Raw genomic sequence first — 19,957 nt, forward strand, 5'->3', positions numbered from 1 at the left:
AATCATATATCTATATCTTTTATTAAAATAAATAAAATAAATTTTATCACATTTAAAGGAAAATTATGACTTATGCACAATCTATTGTATAACATTTTTGAAGCTATTCCAGTAATTAGATGATAATCTGCACAAATAAAGATTAGAATAAATGTATTAAATAAAATAATAATTAAATTTAAAAATCGAATTTCAAACGCTGCTTTAAACGATAATAAAAAAAACTATCGGTAAACTGAAATATGAACAATAAAGAATCACAAAAAAAGTTCAAAACATAATTCAATTTTAATATAACACTGGATAATTAGTCACACATATATTAAACAAAAGCACTAACCTAGAAATTATACCACAATATCAAATTCCATATATAATTATGATAATATATCTACATCCTTGTAACGAATGTTCTATCTATTATTCTTGACGATAGACTGACGTCACTGCACACCGATTCGTCTAGCATCAGTCTTATAGCAGCTTTTTGATTGGTTGAAATAATATAATTTCTTATTCACTTCGCGGGAAAATTGAAGTATAATATAATTATAAATTTTTGTATATCGAAGTTTTACAAAGATAGAACGATTAAAAGTTGAATAAAAAGATAAAAAACGAATTATTATTAAATTAATTTAATATAATTATCTAAATTAGAATGATTAAAATAGAAAGTTAAAAAAAATTAAGATTGACATTGACAAAAATTGATCAAATTTGAATAGAGTATATAATATAGTACAGTAATATATAATATAGTAATATAAAACAGAAATCAACATGTTATAATGAATTGAAGAATATTGAAACATAATTTTTATAAATTGAAATCAATTTTAAATTAATAATTTTTATATTGTTCTCGATTTTTATTGCTCTCATATAGATCACACATAGATCAATTTAAAAAAATCACTCACATCATTTATGATAAAAATTTAATAAGAACCACGTCATTCCACACCGATAAAATTGCAATCCGATTTTGATTGATCAAAACATCAAAAAGGAATCTTGCAAATTTTAGATAACCGGATTAGATATTCTTTGTGTTGCATAACTTTGAATTAAAAAAAAATCTTTTTAGTATAATACAAATCTTTTTAATTTGTAATATAATTTTATTATTAACCAAATATTGGAAAACAGTGCCTCTCATTATTAACAAGCGACTATACACAAGACTTTTCTGGAAAGTATTTGATAAAAATAATTTATCGAAATTACTTTAAAAGATGGATAATAAAAAAATAGAAAAGAAATTTATCATAATTGCATTTTTATTATTCTATTCTATATTTCATTATCATATTTTTTATTCTGTATCTATGATTAAATATCTTTGTAGATATAAATTATGAAAATAATCTATCCATATTGTGTAGACCAAAAAAGACCAAAAAAATAGACCAAAATAATAGACCAAAAAAATGGAACAAATTTTTTTCGAAAAAGATTTGCAGAAAATATTTTTCATGTAAAGTAGACACGAAAAATGTTTTCAAATTCTTATGACTTCCATTCTCTTTTTATCCATCAATTGTTTTTAATCGGTGAATTGAAAATATCTTTATATATGGTTCTCTAGCAAATTTAATAAAATAATTTGTCTTTCAAATAGATCATTATTCAGATAAGTATCGAAGCGAATAACAAATAAAATAAAATTTTTGTTTGCACAATTATTTAATTGTAAGTTTCCTTCGAGAATCTTTTAAATCGGATAAAAATAAAATGGAAAAAAGAGATAAAAAAAGAAAAGAGAATAAGACGTATTGTATGTAGAAATAATAAATTCTTTTTTTTTTTATTATTAAAAAAAAAAAATTTCTCGCACAAAGAATCACACACGCCGATCACAGTACAACTAACCGTATTTTCGCAACATTTTCGCCTTTTATGCATTTGTTGGTGTCAAGGCTGAACCAATCAGCGTAAGCCATTCGACATCTTCCATCTGATTGGTGCGTTTCAGCTACCAAAATTGCTCGACATTCGAGAACAAGGCCGCAATAAAAAATTTGCGGACTAAGCGAGCAGATGTTAGATCGCTAACCGTCACTTTTCTTCGTTTGAAAATATTATTTCCAATCACATTCTTGTTATTCAAATTTATCAGAATTTTCAACAGAAGATGGATTATTCGCACAATTATCTGCAACAAAAATATGTGTAGCACAAAATACGATATAATACTCTATTAATTATCAACAGTTAATTAAAACAAAAACGATGTTTATCTTTTCATTGTGACATAAATAAACGAATATACTTTTGTCAGTGTCGGAAAGTTGAGCGCAGCGATGAGGTCCTTGGAGTGTAGCCTTCCACAGACTCGTAATGTCCTCTCTTCGTTCGTGGCGGGACTCGTTTGACGACTTATCAAGAAACGAGGTCAATTGCATACAATCTTGACTAATAATTCTAAGCGGGTTTAGGAATGATAGTAGTAATACCAGTAGCCTATACGCCTTCATTAACCGATTAATATCCAACAAAAAGAAAGTATCGATGTGCTAATGTGGAATTTCATAATCATATTGGTTCCGAGTCAATGTAAAATTTACACGTAATAAACACTTCATTTTTAATATCGATCATTTGTCGCAATAACAACAATAAAGGAGCAAATTTAAAATTTGCAATTTTGTGAGTGAAAAAGTGTTGGTGAAGATAAAGTTATTTTATTAACCTATTCATAACATATAGTGATGATTTCAAAATTATAAGTTTTCAAATTTATATTAAGAGTATTGAAATATTAGAAAAATTTACATTGAAAATATCAAAGTTTCACAAATGTACACGTGTTTATCAATTGAATAGTTTTATGTTGATAGTTTTCCGTTTAAAACAAAAAAAGTAAATAAGACAAATTTTAAATTTTAAAACGGTAAATTAAAAGAATTAAACTTATAACATAAAATATAAAATATATACGACATAAAATTTTTCTTAAGATAAAAAGCAACTTAAAAGATAACTTAATGATAAAAAGAGGAAATATATCTAATGAATGAAAATGTCTATCGTCGAATCAATTTAAATATTCCCTAAATAACTCATTATTAGAATAGATATATATAAATATACGATTTAATTTATAATATACGATTAATAATATATTTTTCTTGATAAGAAAATCTATTATTTTATAACTATTTTATAACTATTCTTAAAAAAACTAACTATCAACTCTCGATTTATCGAATTAAAAATAAACATTTCTGTCGAAAAAAATTTCATATGCAAAATAACAGAATTCTAGTTTGCTGTTGTAACGAACGACCTCGACTTTGCGACTTTGACTTCGTTTTAAGCGAAGCATCGCAGTATTTCGTCGTTGATGAGGAAACAGCTGTGCCGAGAGAGCTCAAGGGAGCTATAAGAACCAAGTGACAGGGGATAGGAATGACAACGACGAGGAAGACAATAGGCACCGAGTCGAGACCGGTGGACACCGGACACGGATTCACGGGAGCGTCTCAAGAAACGGTATATCTTCATGGCGACACTTTATCTTACGAGTAAATGGTTAAATTGCTTGATGTTATTAACCGAGTAATTTACCGTTAGAACTACCGTCTGACAAAATGTTGGAACTGATCGTTTTTTTTTATTCGTGATCTCGATCGAGGCTAATTCCATTCACGAAGAAATATCCTCGCTCGTGTCATCCTGCACCTGAGTAAACACGTGTATCATCTACGTCCTCATCGATGAAGCCTACCTTCCATCCATCATTTTCGTCTCATAGTCTTTGTCTCGTTCTCATCGAATAGTCCAGTTTCGTTCGTGTTCTCATTTAATTAGCCTCCTGTTAACATCAATTCATCGTGTTGACACTCGATAAGGTTCAAAGCTATTTCGAAATGTTTTACTTTCGTTGGCTTTCATCGCGGTAATTTTACACATACTTATCTTACCCTTAGAATTTTTTAACTCTATTAATCTGTATTCGCGTTTTCAAGATTATCAACGATCCGTGACAAAAAAAAATGGCATAATAGCTCTTAATTTTGCGATGAAATTGTGATCTTCTTCTTTTCTCCATTTCATATTTCGATGAAGTTTCAAGATTATTTCAGTTGACGAAGTTAATCAGGCGTTCAAGGCTCTAAAATCGTAAAACGTAAAAAACAGAGACGACAAATAATGGCATAGTTTCCAGATTTTTCTTTTGCGATTGTATTATCTGCAGTATATTGTCTTATTGTGTACATGTCGTTTCATTAAAATTTCATCATGCGTAAATCTGGAAAATCAAGGAAAACCTTTATCCGATATTAAAATAAAAAAATGATTTCATATATGTATAAAAAAATTATTCTTCTATTTATTTTATCTAAATTGTTATTATTATTATTATTTTTTTTTTTTACTTCGATACAGCTAATGAAATATTTTACATTTCAAGTAAAAGTATCGAATGTTGAAAAATTCAAAGAAATATATAATAGCAACGTACTTTAAAAAAAAAGAAAAGAAAAAAAATGACTAGATAAAAATGGATATAAACGATATTATCAATATAATTATGCAATATAAAATTATGTATATTTGTTGAAGATAAGTTTAATATCCTTGAAATTCTGTTAGAATTCGAATTTCCTCCTTTCAAATCTCAATAGACTTCAAAAACAGATCTCTTGAAAGCAAAATCTTTTCCGTCAGCCACATGTTCCTCGGAGAACAACTTTATTATTGCAGTTAGGGTGGTCCCCGATTTCTCAAACGACCAAACGAAAAATACGTTAACTTCATGTGTACGTTTCCGAAGCTTCACGATGTTCGAAGCCACGTGCGGCCAAACTGTCGTGCAATAAACGGCCAGGATCATAAAGTTTCCGGTCGACCGATCCAACGACGAACGAGCGCATAAATGACCGCGACGTATCACGACCTCGCGCGACACGGCCGAGGAAATCGTTGACCGTTGCTCTCTGGAAAATTGCCGTGGGTCAGTGACACCAGTGGCCAGAGATAACATATTGCACCTGCGAGAAGACCATTGCCATTAAACCACACAGAGATTATTGGCGAATCTTCTTCACGTGTAATATGGAACGCGTTATCACGATCTCGAGTTGTTGAGATATATAAATAGGATAACAGACGCTCGAATTACTGAGATTAATAGCAATAAAGAGAACATAGAGAATCGGAAATTCGAAAATTTGGAGATCCAATATTTCTTGTAATTTTCTTTTGATTTTTCAAGAAATTTCAAAAAAATGTAAATCTTAATAGGTACGAATCATCGATTTGAATCGTATTTCGAATAGTTTCGCGATATTTGACGAATTTCATCGTGATATTTTTTGTAATATTAACATTTTCCGGTATAAATAAGAAGAGAAAATAAATATCGAATATAATACGGTTCAATTCATATAAATTCACGAAAACTAATCGCAATCGATATAGAGATATTAAAATTATTGCAATCGATATTAGAAAATAAAGTAAACGCAAAGATAATAAATTCTTTTTATTGGAATTCGATGATAGCATATTCTCGTGATTCGTATTCCTTACGAATACTGATACTTTTAAATTATATATTCATTTATGTATGTTCAAAGCCAAGTATTATATTAATAGATTTATACACTATTAATAGATTATAGGTAATAATTATGAGAATCGAATGGCGAAAGCTGTATTTCATTCGTTCCGTTGCTTGTGATATACAACGTTGCCAAACACATTGTTGTTTACACATATTATAATTATGCTACTACGCTCGTTCTCAATTTTCCAGAATTTCAGGAAATAATAATGAATTTCGACGAATTTACATCGAACCGAATCTCTCTAGCAAACAGATGACGACGAAGTCATATGGCAAACAATTATTGCGATTCTCGAGAAACAAGTGGATGGATCTTAAAAATAGACAAAGAATAATGAGAATTCTTGAAAAGAATTCAAATTCTTTCTATGAAAAGAAAAACGAGGAATAAATAAACACGAAAGATACGGAACGAGAAGTAAACGATGTAAACGATCGAGAAATGAGACGCAGTTATCAGTGAGATCGACGCAAATCTGATCGACAACATGGTATGGCGAATTCTCGACGCTACAAGATTATATATGAAATACAATCGGTGAATTTATTAAAGCAGATTAACAAATGAAAGGATGCGTACTAAATTAATGAACGAAGACGGTTACGCGTGATTCGCAGTTTGTTTTTCTTTCGCGAGTTGACTGGTTGCCAGGCATCGATCGCCAGTTTAAAATCGTTGAATGCCCGCGAAACGATCCAGGGTCGAGAGCAGACCGGAATAACGTTCGCTATACTATATACACGACGGTTAAATTAAAGGCATTACCGATGTCCAGAATAGCTAATGACATCACCCAGCAGATGGTTTACCTGGTTACTCACTCGTTTCATCGTTATATTAGCCATTCTCGATTGAGTATTTTACAGAATTTTACGGAAGTTTTGATCGTGTTACACGATCGAGAGAATATTTTTCAATTGATCATTCTATTATTCCATTTTTTATTTTTTTCTTAAATTGTAAAAGGAAACATATATAAGTTTATTTTAAGCTAAGCTAAACTGATATTTTTAAGCGTGGTTATACGATTCTTTAAAAATTGTTATGACCGTTTTATTATCATCAAATATCATCATCAAAGTTGCTTATTTCGATAAAATTATAATAATATTATGTATTTTTGGATCCATTTAGATATTAGAATTTTTTTCATTCTTGAGTATTTCAATCTTATCGAAATATCGTTACTTTATTATTTGTTTTGTTTTATTTATTGTTGAAAAAATTCTTTAACGATTTAAAATTTACTGAATGGTGAAATTATATAAAAATACGTTAATAACTAGTTGTCAATTTTTTTATAATTTTTAAATTAAATTAAAAAAATTTTAAAAAAGCTCAAAATAAATAAAATAATTTAAGAAATACAAAAATAGAAATGTATTACTGTAAAAATCTGTTATAAAAATCTTCGAATAATAGATTTAATTATGAAATTAAAATTTTGTTAAAACGCATCATTGCGGTAATTCGAAACTTTTCGCAAACGAGAATTGCTTTTCGACCGAGGAACCGTTTATTTCTTATATGTGTTTATTAACAATCGATTCTAAAGAATAAACTTTCGCTTCAAAAGTTACCGTCCTTTATTATTAACGATAAAAAAAATATCTTTGCGAAGAGATAGCATTGCCCTCGTTCTCGCAATCTGTCATTCCGCTTGTAGGAACGAGAGCAAAGTATAAACGCACTTTCTACCGCGTCGTTTTTCCAGCCGTCCACGGAAGTGCATCGATAATACGTTCCATTGATAAATGGGAATAAGCCTCGCCACTTTGCAATATGTCATGCCTCTTCCACGAGTTTTGTCCTTACGTATTTCTCTCTTTATATAATATATACATATAAATTTATATAAAAGCTTCTTCATAACTGGTGATAATATCACGGGATTTGCAATTTAATCAGAAATATAAGAAAGATTTTGTATTCCATTTTGCGTCAAATAAGTGGTATTTCTTCTATATACCAGATATTTGGCTCGTATCCAGAAAGCTAAAAATGAATATTGAAAATAATACGAAATTTTTCATACGAAAGAACAAATGATTCGCGAAAAACTCGTATTTTTCGTGATATTAAGCACACAGATTGTCCTTTATAGAAGAATTCCATACAACATTTAAATCTTGAGGATAATAATCCTTTGCCAGAATAACTCCAAATGGTTGGAACGTTGATGGAGGTGAAAAGCGGCTGAGACTAGGTTTTGGAAAGTTGCCCGATTCGAGACGGTCTCCCGACGTCCGACGTTGACGTTCGTCCGATCACGGATCCAAACTGGCGCCAAAATAGAATTCCAGAGAGAGGATCGAGTTGCTTATCCTTTAAAAAAAAATATACGCTCGACCGATGTTCGTTTGTTCGATGCTCGCTCGAAATCGTATATCTCATCGAGTTTCATGGAGATTGTTCACGGGAGAGGAAGGAGAGCAGGATAAAAAGTAACGGTGCTGGTGTGTATACAACATACCTCCACATTATTACTCATCACGCGCGTGGTACGCGTGCAGCCCAAGAGTGTGCCCATAAAAATCAAGTGAAATTGGCCCGCTTGGATGCGCTCCTTTTCGTTCCTTTTTCTCCTTCCTTCTCTCTTTCTTTTTTTTTTCCTGTTTTCCTTCTTCTATCTTAATCATCATCACCATCCGTGAATCTCGAGATGTTATCGTGGCTTCATCTTCCGTCCTTGTGAATTCCGTTCGTCATCGAGAGATCGGAGAGACATAATCAGTGCAAATTCTTATTTTGATTTGTTAGATTCGCCACGCCATTTCAACCGATCGATCAAACCGGGATGCTTTCTCTCTTTGTCTTTGTATTCCATCTTATTCGATACGTGTATTATATTACGAATCTCGTGATTCTTTCACCGGAATACGGAAGAACATTGAAAATCGCATATTTTCGATTGATCGGTGATGGAAGGTACACAATAGAGAAAGAGAGCGATAAGAGAAGTCTTGACCAAGTATTCAACCGCGTTGTGTATCAAACTCACTTACCTACGACAATCGCCCGGGGCTGTGCCGGTTTTCTGTCTTGGGACGAGGAGCGGATTCGCTTGATCTCAGCGTGCAGACCTGTTATTATACGGGAATGCGAAAAAGGAGGACCGGACCTTCGTAGATCGAGGAAACTGTTAAAAATGTATGACGGTATCTGAACATGGCTGGTCGCCCTTCGTTTCTAATAAGCGTGGCTAACATACCGAGGAAAGACTAGACATGCCACGTATATAGACGTGCCCGATGTCGCGATTGTTTATGATTTCTGAGAAACATATGTCCCAGACATATAGATCTCGTGCAACATATAATGCTAATAGATTGATTGAATAGAAGAGTATATCTTGAATATTCTTTAAAAAATAAAAAAAAATTTTTATCACTTATATAAAAGAAAAGAGGGGAATTTTTATATAGAGTTCGATCGAATAATGGGATGAGAACATTTATCTAGTGAAAAAATAAGAAAAAGAAAAAAAATATAATAAAAGTAAAATATATAAAATTAATCAAATTCGAAAATTAAATCTCGAATAAAAAAATTACGTTATATATTTTACTTATAAAGAATTACATTATATTCAATCCGAGATCTATGAGTATGAGTAGTACTTGCATACATATTGATTCGTTCTTATCGTATATTGACTTAAATATACGATAAAAAAGAAAAAAAATAAACAAATAACTCAACTTTTCCACAATTTCAAAATCAAGCAATATCTATAAGAGAAGTCGTCCGTCACTTCACCCCTTCCCCTCCTTCTGTCAAAAGTCCTCCATCCCTTTCTGTGATTTTGTATCATCGGAACACATTGTCGAAGATCAGAGATTACAGAGAACTCGTATAAATTACGAGGCATATGCTCGATTCATGTTCGAATCCCTTGATGTTGGAAATTTAATCGCGAATTAATTGAATATCTCGGCCATATTTATTACGTGAAAAAGATAATCACAGTTGGTACAGATCAACGATAGATAACGTTTACAGTATCCTTCTCACAGGATTCAGCAACGAGGTTTCGATATCCTTAAGAAGCCAGAGTTTATGGTTTCGAAACTTTGATAATTGTAACATATAAATTACATATAAATTACATATGTGCCATCATATTCGTAAGTTACAAACGTAAGTTGTTATTTAAAAAATTATTAAGACTTATTATTAATTCGTAAAACTTGTTGTAGAATGAGGTATAACGTATTCGAATAATACGTTTAAATCAAACTTTTTTGATTATTTCAGTATGTTTTCATCGCACTCTTTGTAAAGTAAAAACGAATTCAATATTCGTATATCATAGTATTGTATATATTGTAAACTTAAACAATACGTACGACACACGCGATTATAATAAAATATGATTGCTACGTTTTATTTTATATTATTTATCAATTTGTTGGTCGATACGTAAAATTTCATTTCGCCATTAAATTTCTTTCCCACTTTATTCGAATTCGAAATACGAAAAAGCTGTCACGAAATGAAAGGCAATTCAAAAAAGAGCGAATCATATATCTCAGACTTTATTATTTTGCCGCTCTCTAGACATCAAATTAAACCGGTTCTTCGGCCAGATACATTTTATGCCGTTTCCACCGTAGCACGGTAGTGCCAGCTTTACCTGTCAACAGCATTAATGTGATTCAGGGGTGCGAGCATGAACGTTCCCCGCACTATTTACATGCGTATAGTTTGCCGGTTCAGATCAGAGGGGAAGATAATGAGACACGTTGACCTGTCGCCGCGCATTCGTCTCTCGTTCAAGTCCCTCGTCTCACTTCGTGAATCTTCGGCTAATGTCGTGTGCTCCGTCCTTGTCCACCACTCTACCAACTTTCTATTTCCCTCTTGCTCGCTCGATTTCCCCCACTGGATGCGGCATCCGTGATCGCGATCCGTGTTGTCCAGTCATTCCGTTGTCAGCATTTGTGGTGTGTGCATCGGGTGGATATTCTTGTGAAAGAATCGATGACATCTGTCAACAGTGATATCGATACGTGACCGCGATCGATTCGATTTATACACACGACGAGTGCCGATCGTGATTTATCCGTCGTTGTCGTTGTTTTTCGATCATTTCTTTCCGTTTAAAGGATATATACGAAAACAAGTGACGGGGGAAGTAAACGGCTGTTGACAAATGTGTGATTGGTTGTACGGTGACAAGACAGGCGAGGCGAAAATACGAGTGGCAACATCCTCGGGCGGAAAAGATACAATGACCTGAGGTATTTGTGACACGACAATACGAGCACATTGCCGATGAACAAATGTTGAATCTGAGCATTTATAACATTGTGGGCAGCATCGGCACGATGGTCTTCGGGAGCAATAAATTTCGGATACGAAGGTACGCGGCGATTTGAATATATATAAAAATTATATTTATATTTCATGCTTTTTGATTTTTATTTTTTTATTTTTTTATTTTTTTTTTACACTGTTTTTCTCGAATGTCACGTAATTGAATAGATCATTAATAATTCGAATTCTTATAACGAATTTTATATTCGTTAAATTTCATTTCTCGAAATATTGAATTTAACCTTAATTCACAACATCGAGCAAATATTCCGCGATTGCGTATATCATTCTCTTCGTAAATACAACGTATCGATAATTCAATCTTATCTCAAATTTCAATTTCAATTTGTGGATCAACGGATTATCGAATCCCATTCACGTCCCTCCATATTACTTAAGTTATAACATCGATTCATTTTGCAAACGATCGATGTATCATATCGATGAAAAATCTCCTCTTATATCTTGTATATAATTTTGAAGATCGCGTTCATTCGATGATTCTCGCTTGATTCTTGTGGCACAAAGCGAAATTTAATCTATATGGTGATCAAAGATCGATTAGTGGGAAAGAGAGACATGAGAAACGGATATTCGGTTTATCGAAACGCTATCTTTCGTTTTGTTTGTTTATCGTGAAAATGTAAAAAAAAATATCGTATTTTTGTCGTAACATCGAATCGAAACATCGAATTCGTGTAGGAAAAGAAATAACGAAAAAAGCATGTATCGATAAATTTTGTATCTATTTAATAAAATAGTATGTACTTCCGTTAGTTTGCATTTAGAATAATTTCTTTCCTTACGTATATTTAAAAATTTCAAATTTGTTTTTTTCGTTTTTTTCGAAAAAAAAATTTTTTTTATCATTTTTTATTTCTCTTTATATTCTCGAAGCTATAGAATCTCTTTGATTTTTGTATAATTTAGATCCAAAAATTAATTATAATTATTGAAAAGCAAAATTGAAAAAAGTAAATATTTTGTATTGGTCAATATAACACACGTCGCTTTGAGAAAGAACGTAATACGAATATCCATCCATTCGTTATCAGGCTTCCCATGACTATCGCTTCTTCTGGAAACCTTTTAAGGTGTTAAGTAGATAATTCCGAACAAAGAGGTGACTATTTCTAGGAAGAACATTCTTTGAAAAATAAGATGTCGATCGTCATTTCTGATTTGGCAAATTATCGAAAATCTCGTTTATTCTAATTTATATCTAATTCGAATAACCGAATAAACAAAATTGGTGACATCCATTATATAGAACGCTAGAACCGTTCGAAATCGAAGTTTCATCATAATCGAGGAGTATACTTGTTGATGGAAAAACCGTTCGACGAAGTGGACTGCCATGTCTCGGTTTCCACGTGTGCTTGTTTTAATTAACCCATCCATCGTACAAACGTTACATACATATATATTCGATACGGTTTGTAGATAGAAGGTATAGGTCGGCCAGTTTCAGGGGAATCATAGGCTTACATAGCCTAAGAAGTAACCGAGCAACCGAAGCCTGGGAACTATCTTATACCGTTCGATACGGCCGCAACAGACAAGAAAAGATCAGCAAAGCAAGCGTGTCTTTCATTTGCCGACTGTCCTCGTGCCTCTCTACTCTATTTGTCGTGATCTTCATCCTCGTGGATCGTCGCGCAAGGACGTGATTACATGATCGAGATTCATCGTTGAGTTTAATGATTCGCGATTCGTGAATACACGTATCTTTGTCGCATTTGATAACGATAACATCGCATAATTACATCATATATTTCTCTCTTTATATCTTTTCCCTTATTCTTTCCAATCCTTCTTTCTTCGTCTTTCGTCCTTTTCCTCCGTTATACGTGACTTTTTCTTCCAATCTCCCAACTATATTGTACGTAGTGATAGGTTGTTATTTAACTGGCGGATCAAACGGATATTTAACCGGTTAATTTAACGTTTACACGTTACGATACGACGGCCGTATTTATTTCCGCTTCTTGCCACCAGCAACGGTGCTTCATGTATTTACGTGTGCAGTTAAACATGTAACCCAAACATGTGTTTATCATTCCCTTGTCTCTTTTTTTTTTTTTTTTATTTTCTTTTCACCCTTTAAAATCGAATTTTTTTTTTCGTTTTTATTTCATTTTTCATTTTATATTCATGATTTTCAATAGATAATTAGAAATTTTGCAGAATGTTTTCCATTTCATCGAATTTAACTCGAAATACGTGCCATGGACTAAATTAAAAAATGTAAGAAAGGTGAAATGACAATATTGTATCGTACCTTTCAATTTGCAACATCGTTTTAAAACTTCTCTCTCTCTCTCTCTCTCTCTCTCTCTCTCTCTCTCTCTCTCTCTCTCTCTCTCTCTCTCTCTCTCTTTCTCTCCTCTCTCCTCTCTTCTCTCCTCCTCCCCCCTCTCTATCTTCTCTTTTTATTTCTCGTGTTGGAAGTAAATTTCTTTTCTGTCGTATGAAAATAATACAAAATCAGATATGAAACATGTAAATTGCAAACAAAAATGGATTGGTGATAAGTAATTATTACCTCTTTTGTCGCAATTTCTTCATGATACATGGAAATTCTGAAATTTTCAAAAGAAATTTAAATGTAAATAATTTTTTATACACAAATTTTGGAAAAATTTCTTTTAAAAAGAATTTAAAAAATTAAATTTTTTAATCTATTCGATTATGATTGTTATCGAAGAAACACAATTTTTTTTAACTCTTTTTGAAATTTAGATTTTTAAAAAAGATTTTTCGAATACATTATAAACTGAATTTGAATTTTAATCTTATAATAGTCTATTCTAATAGTTTTAGAGTACTGAAAAAGATTTAAACGAAAGATTAAAATTATAATAAGTAACTATATGATTATTATTTTAAATAAATAAAAATTAAGGAAAAAATTGCATTAAACAGTATGATAATAGTTTCCCGAATTTCGATTAAATTTCCCAATTTCTTTCAATCAATCGAATCTTTTTTATCTTTCGATTCGAAAATTCCATTTTCTCACGTTCCAACTTTTACCAATAAAAACACATAAAAATTCACAAAGAGCATCGTTGTCTTTTCAAATTCATTCTTTGAATGTTTTATCAACGATTGTTTTCCCTCGAATCTATATATAATATTATCGATCCACAATTATTGTGTTTCTGAATATAAATTTTGCTTATCCTATCTTAACGCGTATCTATCGATCTAATTTCGCTTGAAGCGATCGGATTGATTAATAACGATTAGAAAAAACCGGAAATAGGATTAGAATCTTTGTTAGAAGCGTCTCGATTTTTCCGGTCCTCTCTGCGACACGGTCCGTTGTGCTTCACATAATGGACCGTTGTTCTTTCACAAATGAGAATTTAGCCTTACGATTTTACGATCGACTGAATTCATAGCTTCGCTACTGAATCAATTTACTTGTTCTTCGCTACAGATTGTGATAAAATAATTATTATTAAACATATATTCATTATCTTTATGATTTTGTTTTGAAAATTTTTCTAAAAATTATTCTGTAAAATTGCCGAATGTTAAAAGAATTTGCGGTAAATAAAATAAAACTAAAAGATGTGTGTAAAACTGATAAAACAAAATTAACTATTACGAAAGATAAATATAACATTTGAAAAATTGTTTATATTATTGGAAAGATAATATTATAACGAAAGATAAATATAATGATCAGATCTATCTTTAATGTAAAAATGCAAAGATATCTCTGTTTTTTATAAATAAAAATACAGAAGCATCTGACCTTCAAAAAATAACCAAATTATCATGGTATCACGCATATCAGGATGAGCATACAATTTATTATTTCGTAAACTCTCCGCATCTGCGCTTCGATTTCGTATTATAACTACGCCCATTCATCGAATAACTTTCAATCAAGACATTTCTCGATCTTTGCACAAAGTGAAATATCTCTAATGGACTGGTCAATTAAATCGCTCTTCTCGGAAAATAAATTCATCATCGAGAAGAATGATGCCTCGGGACGATGTTTAACGATAGAATCATTGTTGTTCTATCGATAGGTCTCGCGGTTTTTACGTTTCATAAAATATAAATTTTCTACTTGTAGAAAATCAATGTGAGGAAATTTACCAGTACAAAATACGAATTTTTTTTCTAAGCGATCGAATTGAATAAGACGCATCGGAACTAACTACCAAATCCGACATTTAATTTTACATGTTTTATGATTATCGAAAATATAAAATTTTTGACAAAATTAATATATGTTTTATTCATATAAATATATCAGATATCGGTAATTCTAGTTCGGGCATCGGAAATGATGCATGCGAAAACTCGGTCGCACGCATCCGTTTGAAACGCGGCACAGTCGCGGCACGATGTAATGAGCCGACACCCATTTTCCGACGGGATCATGGCTCTGGCTCGTTACCTTTCACGCCGAGACCGAGTTGTATATATATATGTACGCGATCGTATATAAATACTCGAGGATACACTTCGAATTATCTCCTTTCCTTTATCAGAAAATATTAATTACCATGTACTGTCTAAAAACGATATGTACGTTCTTACATCTTATAGGCGAAAATTTAACCCTGTAAGATATATTATATTCGCTTTTTATTTTTGTTTTGTTCTAAACTCTGAAAAAAAAGAAATTATTTTTTATTTTCCCATTGTATTCCCATGTTGATTTAAATATTAAATTACATAAATAATATTGAAATATACTTTATATATTTTTCGTATTATGTACATTTTATTTTTTTTTTTTATTTTTATAATCGAAGTTTAGTTACGTCTAGTATGTATAGTTCCTAGATTTCATGTAAAACAAAATTATACAATATTGTACAGGATTAAGAAGATATTTTTCAAATTTAAGAAAAAATAAAATCAATATGATAGACCGAGTTTGTACATAATATCAGACGCGCGAAACAATGTGTTGAAATTAATAAATGAATACAAATATCGCTAGATCAAAAAAACGAAAAGAATCGAAGAGAATCGAATATCTTTGTTCGGAATATTTTTTTAACTTCGCTTCTTTAATATTCGAAGCCCGTGGAACGCGCGAAGAACGATCGATAAGACGGTCTCGAGACATTTATACATATACATATATCGTTGATAATCATGGTAAACGATCATGGTTTCGTATTGGTGAACCCGTGTCACCGGCTGTCAATATTAACTGAACCGTGCGATCGAGCCTCGTGACGTGGAACGACAGGATATCGATTTAGATAAGATCAATATGTTCTATATGTATTAACTCGATTTTCTTGGATTTTTTATTGTAATTGGAGAAACATGGTTACCAAAGCGATCAAAAAAAAAAGGCGAGACCGAAACCGATTAATTAAGCGGCGTTCCATTATTTTTAATCGATTGAATCGTGATCGACAAAAAACGATTGCGACATTATCGAATAAAAAGAAGAATTTTATAAAAATTGAGAGAAAATAGGAATATAAAATCAAGAGTGATGTATAATTATTTCACCAATGTTTTTGTAGTATCTTTTAAAATTGTTAAATTAAATTCTTGTTGATCGAAATGTGGACAGTTAATCTGCTAGTTTTACCGAATGAATCGACTAAAAATCTCGAAAGATGATATGTATATATGTATATGTATATGTATATATACATAAATATATGTATGTATGTATGTATATAAAATCATAAGTCATTGTCAATCAAGAATTTGATTGTAATCGAATTACTTTATTTGTATTTTCGTAAGTATTTGTATCTTATTATTTTTTTTTTTAATAAAAAAAAGGTTTGGTGTATCGATACGAGGATACATGTAAGTACAATGATTTAAAATTAGAATATTCTGGCACATAAAATTGTATATACTACAGTTCTATCGCAAATATTTACTCGATACGTACTTTTCAAATATAATACGCTTGTTTATCCGAATATGACAGTTCGGATAGTTTCGATAGTTTCGATAATTATCTTAATTCTCTTGATTTTATTAGTTATCGGATGATGAAATTTGATGTTTGAAAAATTGACTTTTCAAAAAGATTTTCTGTTGATATTTACATATTTTTGATACATATTTTAGTTACATATTTTTTCATAAAATTTTTGATTTCTGATTTCTAATTTTTTACCGACTACAAATTTCTTTTTTATAATCTGTAACAAAAAATACTGCCCGTTGTTACAGTTAACGATCATAGAATTTTCGATAAAAATAATAATACGCATAGCTATTATATATCTTCTTTAATATTTGAATCGAATAAAAACTGAACCGAATACACATTTTCGTGTCAATATCTTTCGAAAAATTAACTCATTCGTGAAATTAATGTAAAATATAAATAAACGAGATTCCATCGTAAATCAAAAATACTATTTCCGAACCATGATTTTTCGTTTTGATATCCCATCGTTCATCCGGTAACATCCTATTCATTCCTTTATCCACATAAAACTAAATCAAAGCCGTATTAAAAAATCACGCGCAAAATTGGCCAAAGAACCAGAGACAAAAAATGATTTCCCGTGTACTCGGGAGCAAGTGCAAATATAGATATCTCGCGATTTATAACTTAGAATTTCTATAAGTTTTCCAAACTTGGTTTATGAAAGTTTCGAAAATACCACAAATCCCGAAAAATGGTAATCGATTTATCGGATGAATTGAAACGGCGGAAAAGTTGGAACGAAATGACATGCAGAAACGCGATAATCAAATGTGGTCATATTATCAGGGAATCTAGTGAAAAATTAAATTTCTTGCTCGCATGAAAGTTGTCATATTGGAATAGTAATATTGTACTTTTACGAAAGTATTCTAATATTGGAGTTTATAATTATATTACTACTCTCTATCATCGAATATATTCTTATGTCCGCTTTGTAGTTCTTATACTTTAAACTTATATTCGTCATGGATTAGTTACGATTCTTTATATTATTAGACATTCTTCGTATACTAGATGAATATCACGAACTATACCGAAGAATTTATCGGAATCTGATAAGTATTTCACTTTAAACGAATTTCACGCATACGAATTCGTAGATAGAAGAAATAACGAGATTTTTTCTGTTTAAAGGTTCTGTGATTTCTTCTCGGAAATCGATCCGTTTCGTGATCTCTCTCTCTCTCTCTCTCTCTCTCTCTCTCTCTCTCTCTATTGCTCCCCACTTCATTTCTTTTGTCATTATCCAGTGGAATGTCAGCTAGAGATCATTTTCAACATCGTAATTGCTCTAGCGAAATTGAGTTCTCGAACATCTAGATGGGATTAATCGAATAATCGTGTTTTTCATCGAATTTCGATCCGAACGAATTTTCATCCGAATGAATGAATTGAATAAAACCTGAAAAATTGAAATAAATATTTAAAAAAACATTATAACTATTTAACTTACGATAAAGCTTTTCCATTCCTTTTCGAATCGTGTTCTATATCAAGAATGACGAATCGATGAATCTCTATTGACCTTTTCTTGATCTGTACATCATTTTCTACTCTAAAATTTTATATCGTTTCCACTTGCACATCATTGATATTTTCAACTATATGCCAATACTATATATGACGAACAACTTATAAATAAGCATCTATTTAGATATTCAGAAGGAAGAGTTTTGATAGCTCAAGTTCAAAGAGAATGCTTGTTATTTTCTTTTTATGATATTAAATTAATTCATAAAAGAACTAATATCTCCGCTCAGTTTTAACTAATCTTCCATAATAATTGAGAGTCTTTTTTATTCGAAAATTTTTCAATTTTTTGTTTTGCTTTCGTAACATCTTCGATCTATGCTCGATCTATGGTTGATCGAATGGTGTGTTAGAAGCAAGTTTATTTATTATTCTTTTCGTAGTCGAGCGTGCCGTTGTGGATTCTCGATGGCTTTTACGGTTCCCGTGGATGGCGGACTCGTCCGCAATTTAACGTCGCGAACATCCTGTTCGACTTAATGGCCCAGGTCGACGCGAGCCAGATCGGTTTTTTGTCATTCGATCGATTATCGTCGTTTACGCGTGTCAGATTGGATCGATGATGTTCACCAAACATTTTAGCTCTATTTCCTATTAGAGCTAACTATTCACGATGTTAACCGCAAAGATATAAAATAGTTACAATGAAGGTTCGTTACCAATCAAATTGAAAAATAAATCCGAAGTGTCTCGTAAAATATGGGGAATATGGGAAATATCGATTCGTCGGAAGTACGTAGCAATCTACTCGCGAACAATATTAAATTCATTGTGAAACGCGTTTTGTACCAGTTATACGGAAATGCTTCTCGAAATCTAATATACGAGATATTCGTACCAAGATATTAAAGATAAGGTAGAAAATTGAAGTAACGTTCGTAGAAAATAATATGGGAAAGTTGATATACAGAAATATCGTTTAAAATTTATTTATTAAGTTACAAGCAATTTCGTCCTTTCATTTCTATTTCCGTATCGTCTCGTTTGATGCTAAATTTCTAAAATTTCTAAATTTGAAAAATAAATTTAACGTTACTTTCATTAATTTTTCAGATCAGATTTATTTTCTATCTAATTTTTATCCTCTTTGCTTTTAGGAATTGATATTAAATTAACTTTATTTAATTTTATTAAAGATATAACAATATAGATTAAATTTGATCAATAAAAATACAAAACCGATCAATAAAAATACAAAATAACGCATACAAAATAATACAAGATATATATCGTCTCAAAGAGAATTCACTGAGACTTCTTATTTAACTTATATCCCATCAGAATTAAAAAAATTAACTTTTGATCGTCATTAAATTTTCTTCGTCGAACATTCTGTATACACTTCCACTCGTCACAGTTTGATAATATTTCTCGTAATATCAGTGGCAAACGGATCTTTTTTTTTTAAAACCAATAACCAGGACTTTTAACATATTACAACAATATATTCTTTAGTATTTTGACCGTTAATATTATCGAATTCTTTTTTTCGCTCGATGTAATTCGCTCCTGCTTTCTTCGTAGTAGCGTCTCCATTAACTGTCTTAAAAATCCCCTTTTCCGTTATCCTTTGTCTTCC

General features: G+C 31.3%; 1 protein-coding gene and 1 long non-coding RNA gene across 5 annotated transcripts in view; one reads left to right on the top strand and one right to left on the bottom strand.

The window, feature by feature from the left end:
* LOC108001537 (nuclear receptor coactivator 6) overlaps positions 1 to 19,957 on the top strand; it is a 170,578-nt gene that overhangs the window by 120,521 nt on the left and 30,100 nt on the right. The gene's annotated exons all lie outside the window — the stretch shown is intronic.
* On the bottom strand, positions 7,390 to 8,188 carry LOC133666448 (uncharacterized). Its single transcript, XR_009830625.1, has 2 exons — positions 8,053 to 8,188; positions 7,390 to 7,904 (listed from the first exon to the last, which is right to left on the bottom strand). It is a non-coding gene; the product is annotated as an uncharacterized LOC133666448 (long non-coding RNA).

Source organism: Apis cerana, linkage group LG7 (assembly GCF_029169275.1).
Source record: "Apis cerana isolate GH-2021 linkage group LG7, AcerK_1.0, whole genome shotgun sequence".
NCBI lineage: Eukaryota > Metazoa > Arthropoda > Insecta > Hymenoptera > Apidae > Apis > Apis cerana.